Below are 14,304 nucleotides of genomic sequence, written 5' to 3'. Positions count from 1 at the left end.
TCATCCAAGATCTTTCCATTGTTAATAGAAGAACAAGGGTGGATTTTTACAGGCAAGATGATTTCTGATTGGAGAAGCAATGAGAATGTATCCATGAAGGTCAGATGTTTATTTTTAAGCTTCATGAAAAGTTCTGTACTTGTCTGAAGCAAATAGGAAAGAGAAAGTCATTTGTGGTCTTATGAAATTTCTGAACTTCTCATGGGAAAGTAGCTGACGTCAGTGTTTGATAAGTTTCCCATGGCTACAGGCATAAGAGACACTGAGAAAAATGTATCTTTCTCTTCATAGAGTCATAGTGTACCTGAAGTTTGAGCTGGGTATAACTACCACTCATCACGAAAGACCTAGTGTAGATAATAAAAAGTCCAATGTTTGTGAAAAGGCAGTGGCAGTTGTTTCTCTTGCCTTCATCATCGTAATCATCACCACTGCCACCACCACTGTCATCATTATCAGCGAGCACTGACTGTTGTTTGTAAGATGTGATGTTAAGTTACCTAAGTTTCAGCAAATGATAAGAAACGGTGCACTTAATTTTTATGTATATTAAATTTTCCAATGGATGCAGTCTTCTGGTTCTCTTCTGCCTGTGTGCCTGTGTATGGCTTCCTAAATAAATAGAACTTATCAAAGAGAAGCAACTATGAAGATTAGAACCCTCATGGTTGATGAGGCAAAGCTGAGGAAACAAGATGGACATCTGAGCAAGGGTAAGAGTCATATCATCTATCTTTTTTTTTCTTTTTCTTTTTTTTTGAGATGAAGTCTCACTCTGTCACCAGGCTGGAGTGCAGTGGCGCGATCTCAGCTCACTGCAACCTCTGCCTCCCAGGTTCAAGTGATTCTCCTGCTTCAGCTTCCTGAGTAGCTGGGATTACAGGCGCCCACCGCCACACCTAGCTAATGTTTGTATTTTTAGTAGAGACGGGGTTTCACCATGTTGGCCAGGCTGGTCTCAAACTCCTAACTCAGGTGATCCGCCTAACTCGGCCTCCCAAATTTCTGGGATTACAGGTGTGAGCCACCTCACCTAGCCTCATTTATCTTTTATCTGTAGAATTTAGCACAGCCTCTAGCATATAGGATAAATTTAATAATGTCCGGTTTGGCAAAATTGAACCTCTTTAATTCTATTAGACTCTCAATTTTTGACAATCTCATCAATAAAGGTTGTACTTAGAAATTTTCGATATTCACAAAGAAGGAGTGTCTCAAGTCAATAAATTCTAGTTCAGGCTACACGTCATCAAAGCGATCGGAGTATCTATTGTGCAATTAAGTCAACTCTGAAAAATTTAGGCACACTTTATTGATGTAATAAATACATTTCATGTTCCTATTTATAATATGTTCTTGTTTGTTTAAAGTATGCTTAAAACTTTTTCTAATGTTAGTTTTGACTACTGATTGAAATTTAACTACCTAAGGACAGGGCCATATATTTCCTTTATGGCCAGTTGCTTAAGGTAAGCAAAAAACAAAGCAAAATAACACCCTAAGTGGAATTATCCTGTTCCTCTTTCCCACGTTCCAACCAACTGGTATTGCCCACCTCTCCTCTCTGTCACAGAGCTGTGTAGTAAGACCTAATCCAGAGCCTTGAGCTCAGTTGGTGGCAAGCATGAAACACTGACAGAGAGAATCTGGGCAGCAGCAGGACACAGGGCTCAGGTCAGGATCTAGAATCACCTTGTCCTACCCTTGCAACCAAAACCATCAGTATGTGTAGCCTTGAAAAAATTCACTAAATGTCATTCCTCAGCATTTTAAAGAAAGGCAGGCAGTACTTTATCTCTTTGCACATTCAACTGAAAGAGTAACTAGTGAAGGCTGCAAGCCCATAGATTAGATACAGAGGCCTTTGCACTAGAAAACTGGTAAAATATCACACTCACTCTGTCTGTTCATCATCACCCAGATATCCATCTGTTAATGTCTAGGAAGCTGTGGACATCGGCAAACACAGCAAAATAACAATGCACAGGGGACCATTTTGTGCGCAGGGCCCTGGGAAGGGCCAGTGGAATTCCTCTGATCAGTCTCCTTTTGACTTTTTCCCATAGACCTTGTTCCTGCACTGAAATGCCTGGAATGTTTGGTAGGGATGAAGTGGGTTGGTCACAGGGCAATTATGCTTCTATCATCAATCAGATCAGCCATTTGTGGGCTGATTTCCAAGTGCCTAGTGACATCACAAATGGGTTAAGAATACAAATACATGGCACTTTTACAGTAAACAGGGCTTTCATATCTCTATTCTTAAATGATTTTCATAGCAACCCTGGAGGTCAGTAAGACAAGTATTATTGGCAACATTTTATAAATAAGACCTAGAAAGGCCTAGAGAGGTTAAATGGTTTACCCAAGGCTTCTCAGCTAGTGATGGGCGGAGCTGGGTCCCCAAATCTGTTCTTTTTGTAGAACACCACTCTGCCTGTGTTTGATTAGTTAACAACTAAGTTCATTTAGCAGGAGCTGGTTATTTTTTATTTTAGGACAAATCAATCACTACATCTGATTTTGGATGGAAGAATCCACTGCTCGATTTCTAACTGCCATCATGGGCTAAACAGTTTTCAAATAATTATCTCAAGAACTGATCCTTTGTGGCCCTTGCAATCTGGCCTGTCTTTGCAGTAATCACACAGCAGAGAAAGTGTAACAAGCGATAAATACTTCAAGCAACCGTCCTAATCTCAAAGCATTTGAACATCAAAATAGATCTTCCATCAGGTATGGTGGCCCACCATAGCAGCTTTCTATGTGGAGTTCTGATCACAGTATTGTTGCTACTCTGACGTATCATCAGAAATGTGAGGTTTCATGTGATTTACTTTTTAAAATATTAGGAAGGATTCAAAGTTATCCATATAAACTTGATACTCATTCAATGGGATTCTAGGCATCTTTCTTCGGTGGAAGAAAAAGGCCTATTTGTCTTCCTCTAAGTGGGTCTTTTCTGTGAATGTCATTCCTCATATGGGGGAAAAGTTTGAGATTTGCTCTTCTACTATTCCTATCTCATGAAACAAAAAGTTAGGACCCGCTTGGGATTCTATTTCCAGTTATTAAATGGGAGTTGCTAAGGAGACAGCAGAGATGGAGAAAGACAAGATCACTGCTCTCAGAGGGGTAACACTCTAGTGGGCAAATAAATATTAAATTATTCATGTCATATTCATTTCTGTATCCCCAGTGTCTAGCATAGCTCTGATCACATAGCAGTTTCTCAATAAATGTGTGTTAAGTGAATAAATAAGTGAGGTCTCCAGAAGCTCAATCTTTTCCATTTCTAAATCTTGATGGAAACATTCTCCAGTGCCCTTCTTCCCAGGGCTACACTGAAAACGGACACAAGGTGGACAATGAGAATCTCACTGAAGAATAGTACTGCTGTTTTTATTGGTAATACATTAGCTGGTTGACGGTAACGTGGACAGTATCAAACTTCAGTCTTACATGGCCACAAACTTAAACCCAAGCTGCTATCTTTTATAAAATGTGGAATTTTAACCAGATGAAGGATAACGTGTAGATACAGATGGGTTAATGAAACCCATTTCCACATTAATAAGATATTTCATATTGAACATCCCATAATGTTTATCTCCAAAGGATAGCATTTTTAAACACAGCAATGCTTCCTTTCATATGCCAAAAAAATCCCCCAAAAACCAGAAGTTTCAGTGGGTTCAACATTTATAGCTAAGTGGATTGAATTAAGTGAAAAAGATAAATTAATTCAATAAAAATTTTTGGCAGTTGCCACCAAATACCTGTTGGGGAGCTCTTGGTCTCTGTTGAAATGGCAATTCTGGCATTATGCAGACACAGTTATAGGCTAAATAGAGCTGATAAGCGTAAGTATAAAACATGTCTTGCAACTTCATAAGGAAAACTTCTAAAACATACTGTCCAGAGACAAGACAATAATTCTTATATGTCTGGCACATAAAGATGTGATTGTGACAAATTACTTTTAAAGAGTTAAAAAACAAATAACTGTGAAAAACTTAAAATAACTAAGCTTGCATACAAATGCTACTCCAGAACCTTGAGCAGAGCTACAACTACATTATGTGGAATACACTAGAAGAGTGAAGGAGGAAACAAAAAAAGGAAAAACCTTAAACTTAGCCAGAATTTAAATGATATTGAGGCTGCACAGATACTTAGGTTGTTTTGCGAGTGTATTTCTCCCGCTGTCTGTCTGTGTTCCTTCATTTCCTGATGTGGCTTAAAAGAAAAAACTCAGATACGAAAATCAAAACTGCCCTTATTATGTTCTTAGGCTGTTTGAACCCAAACAAGGGAAATCCAGGAGTGTGGGAACTTGATCATAAGATCCATGAATGAGCAATCACATTTTCACACAACTTTATACCCCACAGTATCTCAGGCAGCACTTGACAATTATTCATTGCTGGTTTTCAAGACTGCTTTTATTTCTATTTCACTCTACTGAAAAAGGTCCCAAATTGTTACAGGTAGTCAGTCATGAGCAGGGAGCAGCAGAGGGCTCTCCCACCACCCACTAGAAATTTCAGGTGATGGTTTGGCAATTATCCCTTTGCCTCTCTAAAAATGATAATTCAGAGCAGCCAGAAACAGACAATCTCCTGATGGTCCATACCTGTTAACATTTAAAAGTGTTAACTGAATGCAGACCCCAGAGAGAAACAGCTTTCTGGAAATGCATATTAAGAGACAAAAATGACGAAGTAAGATCTCCTGGGTACTCTGCTGGAAGAAGGAAGAAAGCCTCAGATGGGCATGTGTGTAACTCCCTAAACATACTGCACGTGCGCATTTCTCAAGAGTAAGAAGGGCTCTGTGCATGCCCACCCCAAGGAAGAATCATGGGGAAAAGACGAGCTTATAAAAGTCCTAGGATCATGGTTATACGGGACACTTGACCTTCTCTCTTTAACACTCACGTGCCTGCTTGGGTGTCTTGCAAGCGTGCCTTTCTTTCCTGTTCTAAAGGCTTTTAAAATAAACTTCCACTCTTGCTCTGAAACTTGCCTCTATCTCTTTTTCTGCTTTACACGCCCCTCAGTTGAGTTCTTTCTTCTGAGGAGGCAAGGACTGAAGTTGCTGTGGACCCCTATGGATTCGCCGCCGGTAACTCGCAGATAACTCAGATCTCTTCCACAAAAATCATCAAATCTGTAGAAGTTATGCCATCTCTGAGTGCTATATAGATATAAATTTTATTATAGAAAGTATACAAATATGCATTTTATTATAGAAAATACAGAAATTATGCAGAGACCGGGTGCGGTGGCTCGTGCCTGTAATCCCAACACTTTGGGAGGCTGAGGTGGGCAGATCACAAGGTCAGGAGTTCAAGACCAGCCTGGCCAAGATGGTGAAACCCCATCTCTACTAAAAATACAAAAAAATTAGCCAGGCGTGGTGGTGGGCACCTGTAATCCCACCTACTCGGGAGGCTGAGGCAGAGAATTTCTTGAACCTAGGAGGCGGAGGCTGCAGTGAGCCGAGATAGCGCCACTGCACTCCAGCCTGGGCAACAGAGCAAGACTCCATCTCAAAAAAAAAGAAAGAAAGAAATTATGCAGAAAATAATTCTAAAGTCTCTTTTCATCCTTCCCACCCTGAGATTAAAGTTTCAATATATTTCCTTCCAGTCTTTTTTTTCAACAAAGGTAAGATTCTATTTTAAAAACAAATGTGATGTTATGCACTCAATTTTTTCACTTATTATATTATACATATTTTTTATACAATTTTTAAAACATGATTGATAACTTTACAGTTATATGTAATCATTCCCTTATCACTGGACATTGAGAGTATTTCAGGTTTGGGCTATTATAAGTAGTGCTGTGATGGATATTCTTGTACATAAATCTTGATCACTTAATCTCTACCACTTTGTTTTTGCATTGCTAAGTAATGTAGAGCTTAGTACTCTACCAGCGGCTCTCAGGGGAATCAAACAGATCACATTTTCTTTCTGTGAATTCTTCTTGTTTCCACATACACCACTGGAGAAGTTGAAATATTTGTAGTTGAGTTACAGCAAATAACAGGAAGATAAAATGGTAAAGACTTCTATTGTCATTATTCACTGCCAAGATTATAGAAGCACCAAAAAAAAATATTGCCTTTAAAAATCTGGTTTGAGATCATATCCTTCGCAGGGACATGGATGGAGGTGGTGGCCATTATCCTTAGCAAACTAACGCAGGATCAGAAAACGAAATACTGCTTGTTCTCACTTATAAGTGGGAGCTAAATGATGAGAACACATGGACACATAGAGGGGAACAACACACACTGGGGCTTATTGGAGGGTTGAGGGTGGGAGGGGAGAGAGGATTAGGAAAAATAACTAATGGGTACTAGGGTTAATACCTGGGTGATGAAATAATCTGTATAACAAACCCCCATGACACACATTTACCTGTGTAACAAACCTGCACATCCTGCACATGTACCCCTGAACTTAAAAATTTAAAAAAATAAAGATCTAGTTTTTAAGATTGACTGATGCCTTGATAAATGAGATAATTCAAAGGTGTAGCAAATTAAATTATTAAAATCAACTGCATTATATGTAGACACACACAGAGGAAGGGTGAAGAGAGAATAAATTCCATGAGTGAGCTAACCCACATCATAGTAGAGCCTCTGGTGGTTTGAGAAAGCCTGTTAAGGAAATATCAACAGCGGATTTAATGCTTAGGGTGCAAGCATTCTGAAGATGGGTGTTAAGCTTTATACTTTTGTTTCCTCTCTATAACTCACAAAAAGTTCCAGCACTACTCCCCGGCCCCTTTTTTTTTTCCTCAGCAAACAGGATAGAATTGAACACGGTCCATGTTTCCCAAGTTTTTCCCATCTTAGCAAATGACACCAATATTTACCTGGTTGCTTAAGCTCTGGACTTGGGAATCATTTCATACACTTCCTCCTTCCTCATCTACCGTTACTCCCTCTACAGTAAATTACTAAATCCAGGTGATTCTCCCTTCAGGATATTTGCCCAAAATGGTTCATTTATCTTCATTATTGTTGCTGTCACTCAAATCCAAGCCACCATCATCTCATCTGGACCCTTCCAAGAGTCTCCCAACTGGTCTTTCTGTTCTAATCTTCCAGCCATCTGCAAACAATTACCCTTTTAAAAACATAAATCTAATCATGTCACTCCCCTGCTTAAAACATTTCAGTAGCTTCATAGTGCATCTAGAATACAGATCCAACTCTTCCCGTGACCTACAATGTCGTGTATAATCTAGCTCAGCCTGCCTCTCCAGCTTCCTCTTGTGCCTCTCTCTTTTGTGATCCAGTCACACAAGCTTGCTTTCAATTTCTTGCATGGATCTAGAGCTTACTGGCCACAGAGACCAGAAATGAGTCCCTCACTGTTACCTAATGATAAAGGCATACTTCTTACTTGGATAATTCTTAGCCTTTCTTAAACCCACAAAGTCAAAGTTGGAATAGTATTAAATAATTGCAACACCCTGAAAACACCAATTTTTGTGTTACAGTACAATCAGATGATAATGTTTTCAAGTATCCTATCCATTTATTGCCAAAGTATTGTAAATTAAAATTTGTTGCATTAGACATATAGAATTTTAAGATTTTACTTCCATGTCATTCTCTAAGTCTCTGCTCTTTGTCTTCATGTACAATCACAATTTGCAATGGTATTTATGTTTGGTTACTTATGTATTTAATATCTGTCTTTTCTACTAGACTGAAATCTCCATGAGGATGTATTTATTGTGTTTACTAATGATTCTTCAGCACTTTGCAGTTGCCTGCCATTTAGTAGTCACTCAATAAACATACATGGAGTGAATGAATGGCCAACATGTATCTTGAAATAAAAATATTTCAAAAGAGTATCTAACGATAAGATGGGGGGGGAGCTTTACAGGTTTATCATCTATTTGCAAAGATGAGAATAAGAGCTCCTAATTAAGAGCTTGGCACTTGCTAAGTGCTCAATATTCTGAATAAAAGAATGAATATATGGATGAATAGTTATTAGCTGTCAAAGCAGAATATGATAAATCTAAATGAAAAGCAGATAACTGTACCAGAGCAACCAGGGGCAGACCTAAAAGCTATTTTCTCTGCTGCTACTTTTCTCCAAGTGTTGTAGTTTGAAAAACAGAAGGCTCATAATACGTTTTTTGGTAATAGTTGAATCATGCATTATCTCATTGGATTTTCCTAAGAATCCTATGATATAGGTAGTATATCATCCCCCCATTTGACAAACAATGAAATTAAGCCTAGTGTCTAAGATTACTCAGAATGTAGTGAATCCAGAGCTCAAATGCTGGGTTTCTAACCCACGAGATTAAGCAACGAGAACAACATTGGACAATTATGGAACAGATGATGCAATTTTGTTCTGATTTCCTCCTCTATATCTGTGTTAAGGTTGGCTGGGCTTTTTAAAAATTGACTGAGTCTTTCAATAAGAAGCAAGCAAATACCCAAATCTCTCCAAGTCTTCCAGCTTAAAAATCTGACTTTGGTCTAGCTGCGATTCTGAATTATTTTTGGATCAGTGAATTTTTATTTTTCTTTCCAGCCACATTTAAAAATATACTCTGAGCCACATTTGTCTCTATTCCTTTTAAAACAGTGAGAAAATGCTCTCAAGAAAACTGCCTCGGTGCAGAGGACCTACTCATACACCAGCCGCGATATTGGCTTATTTCCATATAACCTAATATGGTTAAGAAAATGTTTGACTGGAACAGAGTGAGGATTGCCAAACTTAACAACTTTTTAGTAAGAAAAGTGCCACGGAGTCCTCTGTTTGGACATAGTGTGATTTCAGTTAACATGCAGTGCTTATCGGTTCACATCAACGAAACCAAAGTTGTATTTCTATGCAGTAACAAAAGCCAGACACCTGCCCCCTTTGCCCAGTCACAGGCAAGATGAATAAATACAAGCTGCTCAGAAAGGCTCTTGGTGATAGTCTATTGAATATATTGCCCTTGTTGGGTTATAAAAACTAAGTGACCTGGGGATACCAATCTGAATTGGGGATACCCAATTCAGATTCTGTAGAAGGTCCTGAGTTTGTGTTAAATCCGGTAGCTTTAAACAGAAGAATGAATGAAAAAAAGTCATCTCTATCTGAACCTCAGTCCATCATGGACCCTCCATCACCTTCCCCAAGTAACACCTTTGACTGATATTTCTGTTTAGTCTGACTCCCAGCACTCTGTACATTTGGAATATCATGTGATCTGATATGGTCCTCACTCTTTCCTGTGCCTGGGCCATTGCCGTTGTCATCTGGCCAAGTCCTGAAAGGCTTTTAAAGTCAGGCAGATCTGGGTTTGAATTCTGGATTGTGCCACTTTCTTACTGGATGACTTTGGCAAATTGTTTATTTGCTCCATTGAAAAGTGGAGAATGCCTACCTTGCATGGTTGTTGTGAGAGTGAAATGGGGTAATATGTATAACAGTATAGAACCTGGTATGGAGAAAAAGCTCAGCAAATGGCAAAAAACGCCCATTTTCTGCTTTTACTCTCTTCCTAATCTTACTACATTCTGGAAAATAGTGCTGGATTCTTCCTAATCTTACTACATTCTGGAAAATAGTGCTGGATTCATTTTCCCAACTAAGAATGTAGCAAATGAATACCTATTGGCTCCTGACATTGTCCTGGTCCACTGAGATAGGGAGATCTGCCTAAGATTTCAACCTGGGCCAAGTTAAAGAAAAACTAATGTCAAAACTTCTGTTGCTTCTTAGAGTTACTAAGGGCATAAGCCCAGGGTAGATAACTATTATATTTTGTTTACATAAATATCCTGACCTTGCTTTGTGGTTGTAAAAGTTGAATGGCCCTGTCCACCCCAAAATCACATGGGAGAGAATTAAGGCAAAGAGCTAAAGAGTTAATTTTTTTCTCAAATTAAAATATTTAATTTTGAGCTGTGATCCAGTGTGGGCTGTACTTTAATGCCATAAACCATTCATCAAAGTCTGTTAAATGCAGCAGCTTTGTGGGAATGAAGAAAAAAAGAACTTTTCCATGTTCAGAGTTAAGCTGATAGAGGTTGGACTGAGGATGTAAATGTGTGACTGGAATTTGGAGCAGGAGGTGACAAAAATATAAGGCATCCCACCACCTTATCTCTTTCTTGGGGATTCTCAGAAATATTGAGATGGAGGCCCCAATTATTTTATTTGGATCTGAAATGAAAGAATAATCCAGGAACAATTTGGGCATATCCAGATTTCATACTTAGGAACAATGAACCAACAATACAAAACCAATATTATCAGTAAAATGTCTGTTATCATGATTAGTTTAGGGAATTCAGGCAACAGTATTCGTGGTAAAATACCTTAATTTTAAGTCATGGTGACACTACTAACTTGCTTTGTGACCTCAGACAAGTCACAAACTCTGCAAATTGGGTCTCCTAAACTGTAAAAAGTTGAAGAATGGACTAGAAAAGCTCTGGTGTATGTTGATTAGGTGGGCTGGAGTACTTAGGAGATGCTTCAGGAAGATGATTGGCCCTTAAAGAGTTAAGATTTGGATAACTAGAAAGGAGGTGTGAGAATATTTCAAACATGAGGAAGGAGCAACATCAGCAGAACAGAAACACATCAGTTATGGCCATGGGCAGCTGTGGTCGTGGGAGAGTATATTCAAAAGCCTGCCTGGGAGGGTGGGAGAAAGCAGGAATATTGACCAGGTCCTTGGACATCAGTTTTTTACTTTATTATTTGGAGCAGACAATAGAATAATAAAATTATCCTTATATAGAGAATTTAAAAATGCTGGTTTTGTTCACCCCTCTTTAATTTAAAATTTTTAAAGTAAATAGTAGTTTGGGAAGATTTTGAGACTAAGTTTTTTTTATATAAACAGTAGTTTGGGAAGATTTAAAATCAGTTTATAGGATGGAATGATACTTGAAAGGGCTAAACTAGAGTGTGTAGGTAAGTTTGGAGATTCTTGAAACCTGAATTAAGATGGTGTTGGTGCAACTGAAGGAAAAGATAGCCTGAGACATTGAGAAACGTGCTTGTATTTCTCCCCAGCATACCCGAGGCTCCTCTGGTCAGTCTGCACAGGGATCTGCTCTCAGTTGCAATGCCCTGAACTCTGACCCCTGGGTCTAAAAATTGAGCTATTAATGACCAATAAATCATTTGGGAGGTTAATCTACAGGAAGGGTCAAAACAATTTTTTATTGTAAGTATAAAATGACCTTGGGTTATTATGTGATGTAATATGTTACATTAATTGCATAATTGAATATAATTTTGTAGATTATACCAACCAACAATGAACCCTAAATGACTTCACCAAAAGGGAAATCTTCGCATTTTTTCTGGGAAAATATACATAAGATATCTATAAATCCAAAAGTTCGACTACAAAATTAGCCTTATATAGAGAATTTTAAAATGCTAATTTTTCTCACCCCTCTTTAATGCTTAGATATTTTATAGCAATTTAAAGACCTTAAATTACCCTAATCACTTATAAAAATAAATGCTTGGAAAGAGGAAATCCAAACTTAAATTTATAGTTAACAAAGCAAATTTATTTTAATGCGGGTACATTACATTCTCTTAACAACTCTATGCCCTGGAATGAGACAGAGCTGGAAGTGAAGCTCAGGTCTACCCAAATGTATGACCCCATCTATTTTCTAATAAACTTGGCCATCATCTTATAAATGTTAATTACCTTACCCCTTTTCCCATGCTCCTTTTTCTATCCCCCTTTCTCCCCACTTTATCTAAATCTTAAAGCTTCAAAGTGATGATTTTAGGTCAAATAATAGAAAAACCTCTTTGCATTATAAGTATTAAACACTTGGAATATATTACTTTCAATGCTGGTACCATGATAAAAATGTGCATAGGTTCAAGAGTAGTTTAGAGATGTTACTGCATAATAGATATTTAAAAGCCTCTGAAGGAAAGGTAGTATTTTTAAAGTCTCAGAGAATAACACATATTCCAACAACAGTCTCTTCTTGCCATCATCAGAGACATCAGGCCCTGGAGCTCAGATCTGACCAAGTGAGGTATATCTCTAGTTCTAATATTCTTTAACAGCGTATATAATGAGTGTCAAATATTCTTTTAACCCTTCTGTTGAGAAGTTATCATCACAATAGAAAATGAAAAAAAGCAGAAAACTCCATATGTACAACTGAGGGGGAATTGGGAAAAAAATTGCATTTATTGTAGGCCAATTGTGTATCAAATGCCACAGCATCTATTTAATGTCCCAAACATAGCACAAGGTGAGCGTTTGTTCTCTCCATTTACAGATAAGAAAAATGAGGCTTGAAAGGTTAAGAGAAACTTTTCAAGCATCAGATAGAGGTGGAAGAGTTGAAGCTAGAATGTACATCTTAACCAATCCTTCTGCCACTCCAAACAGAAACTCTCATTAAAGAAGAAGAAGAGGAAGAAGTAGAAGAAGGAGAAGGAGAAGGAAAAGCAAGAGGAGAAGAAGGAGGAGGAGGAGGAGGAGGAAAGAAAAGTAAAGATTGTCTAGTCATACAATTATTTCATTCACTGTTGTTTGAATAGAGCAATGGATGTCTTAAATCAATCTGATCAACTGCACAAAAATGGTTGGATTATTTAGAAGATTTGATTGAAAACCAGTTGTTTCAGTGGTCATGTGTAGACCTGGACTTAATAAATGACCACCTTTGAGTCCCCCAGCTGAAAGAGAACAAAAGAATCCGGAGGCAAATCAATGGCAAATTGCCACCCCAAACAAATTGCAGTATGTAAGTTCTGAAACTTGAATTACCCTTCAAGGATTAAAGTTCAAGACTGTGAAAAATTAAAAATGTTGCCTAGCCTAGGAAATAGCATATGAATCAAAAATCTCATTAGTAAGCTTAACGGCACTCCTAATCTTCTACTTTCATGACATCTAAACTGTTTTGTTATTCTTAATGGACCAAATCCCCCTTCTGGTAATGTTCTGAAAATTCTATTTTTGTGGCAATTTAAAAAATCATATGGCATGTTCTTTATATTTGGTTTATGTAGGAGTTAAGACCACTTCAAACATACTTTTCTTTCTTTGTCAGATGACTATTTAATATTGTGTCATTCACTTGTTGAAATAAAAGTAAGTTAATCTGCAAAAATACATGAACACCCCAAAAGGATTGAATTGTATTTTTGAGAAATGATATTTTTTTTTTCAAAGTCAGACATCAAAGGCTCCATATTCCAGAAAGTTTATTTTGAGAAGCTTCAGTCAAAACAGTTTGGGAACTATGAAATGAGTCATTTTTTCTTGAAGAAATGTAACTTTGTCTATTCCCACTGCATTTTTGGTTTGGTAGGAGACATCTTTATTCCACAGGATTTTAAAAGCATGTTTAAGATTCCATAGGTTTAGTATTACATCACTAATGGTTCCTAATGAGATCCAGGCAATAGCAAGACGGGGGAAAAAGAACACACAAAGGCTGAATTCTACAACACCAAGCACCATGTAAAATGTGGAAAAATCTCCATGCTTTATCTATTGCTGAAGCCATCTGGATAAAAAGGGGGCAATTCATATACAATCAACCAGACATGTGGATGACATGATACCCAATGTTTGGCTCTTCACAACCAGTCATCTAACAGGCTGAATTTTTTACTTTTCGTGCAGATGTTTGCTGCCCTGTGGGTACGGTCAAAATGAACCATGTAAATATTGAGATATTTTATTCATCCCATTGAGCGCTTCGGGCCTTAGCTACTTGTTTGGCTTTGTTCTCATAGGCATCTTTTAGATAAAAATTACAGAAATTTTCCTTTTGAGATGATATGTACATACATAAAGAAGCATACGTCTTCCCCAAGCTTCCAGCAATTTTGCATTTTAAGGGGGCATGTGGAGGGACAGTTGGGGTGGGCAGGGTGACCCACGGAGAAGTCATTTTTCTACAGACCTATTCACCAATTTCATCTTAAGGCAATTCCACATTGTTGACTTGAGTACAGAGCTTCTACATGTAAAGTACTAAACTAGTTACAGTGGAGAGGCAGGGATAAATCAAAGCATAGTTTCTGCTTTCAAAGAACACATGATCTAGCCAGGGAGATAAAGGCAACTAACTATATTGCCAAATAGAACGTAGAGTGTAGAAATATAATAGAAAAATGCAATGAATGAAAACCATACTTAGTTCTCTTCAAATGAAGCAGAATAAGTTGTTTGAAGATTTGGGGAGGAAGTTTGAAAAGGAGATGTTATGATGAGAGGTTTTAGAAATTTAAAATATTTTTAT

General features: G+C 37.8%; 1 protein-coding gene across 22 annotated transcripts in view; it reads right to left on the bottom strand.

The window, feature by feature from the left end:
* Window positions 1-14,304, bottom strand: part of CALD1 (caldesmon 1) — a 229,233-nt gene that overhangs the window by 137,658 nt on the left and 77,271 nt on the right. For 5 of the 22 annotated variants that reach the window (XM_063667820.1, XM_063667835.1, XM_063667841.1 and 2 more), the window contains exon 2: window positions 5,029-5,199. The exons of the other annotated variants lie outside the window; for them this stretch is intronic. The gene's annotated coding sequence lies outside the window, so the exon portion shown is untranslated. The remainder of the gene's footprint in view (window positions 1-5,028; window positions 5,200-14,304) is intronic. 22 annotated transcript variants of the gene reach the window in all.

Source organism: Pongo pygmaeus, chromosome 6 (assembly GCF_028885625.2).
Source record: "Pongo pygmaeus isolate AG05252 chromosome 6, NHGRI_mPonPyg2-v2.0_pri, whole genome shotgun sequence".
Classification (NCBI taxonomy): Eukaryota; Metazoa; Chordata; class Mammalia; order Primates; family Hominidae; genus Pongo; species Pongo pygmaeus.
Note: the sequence above shows the minus strand (reverse complement) of the source record. Positions and strands in the feature narration are given on the sequence as shown.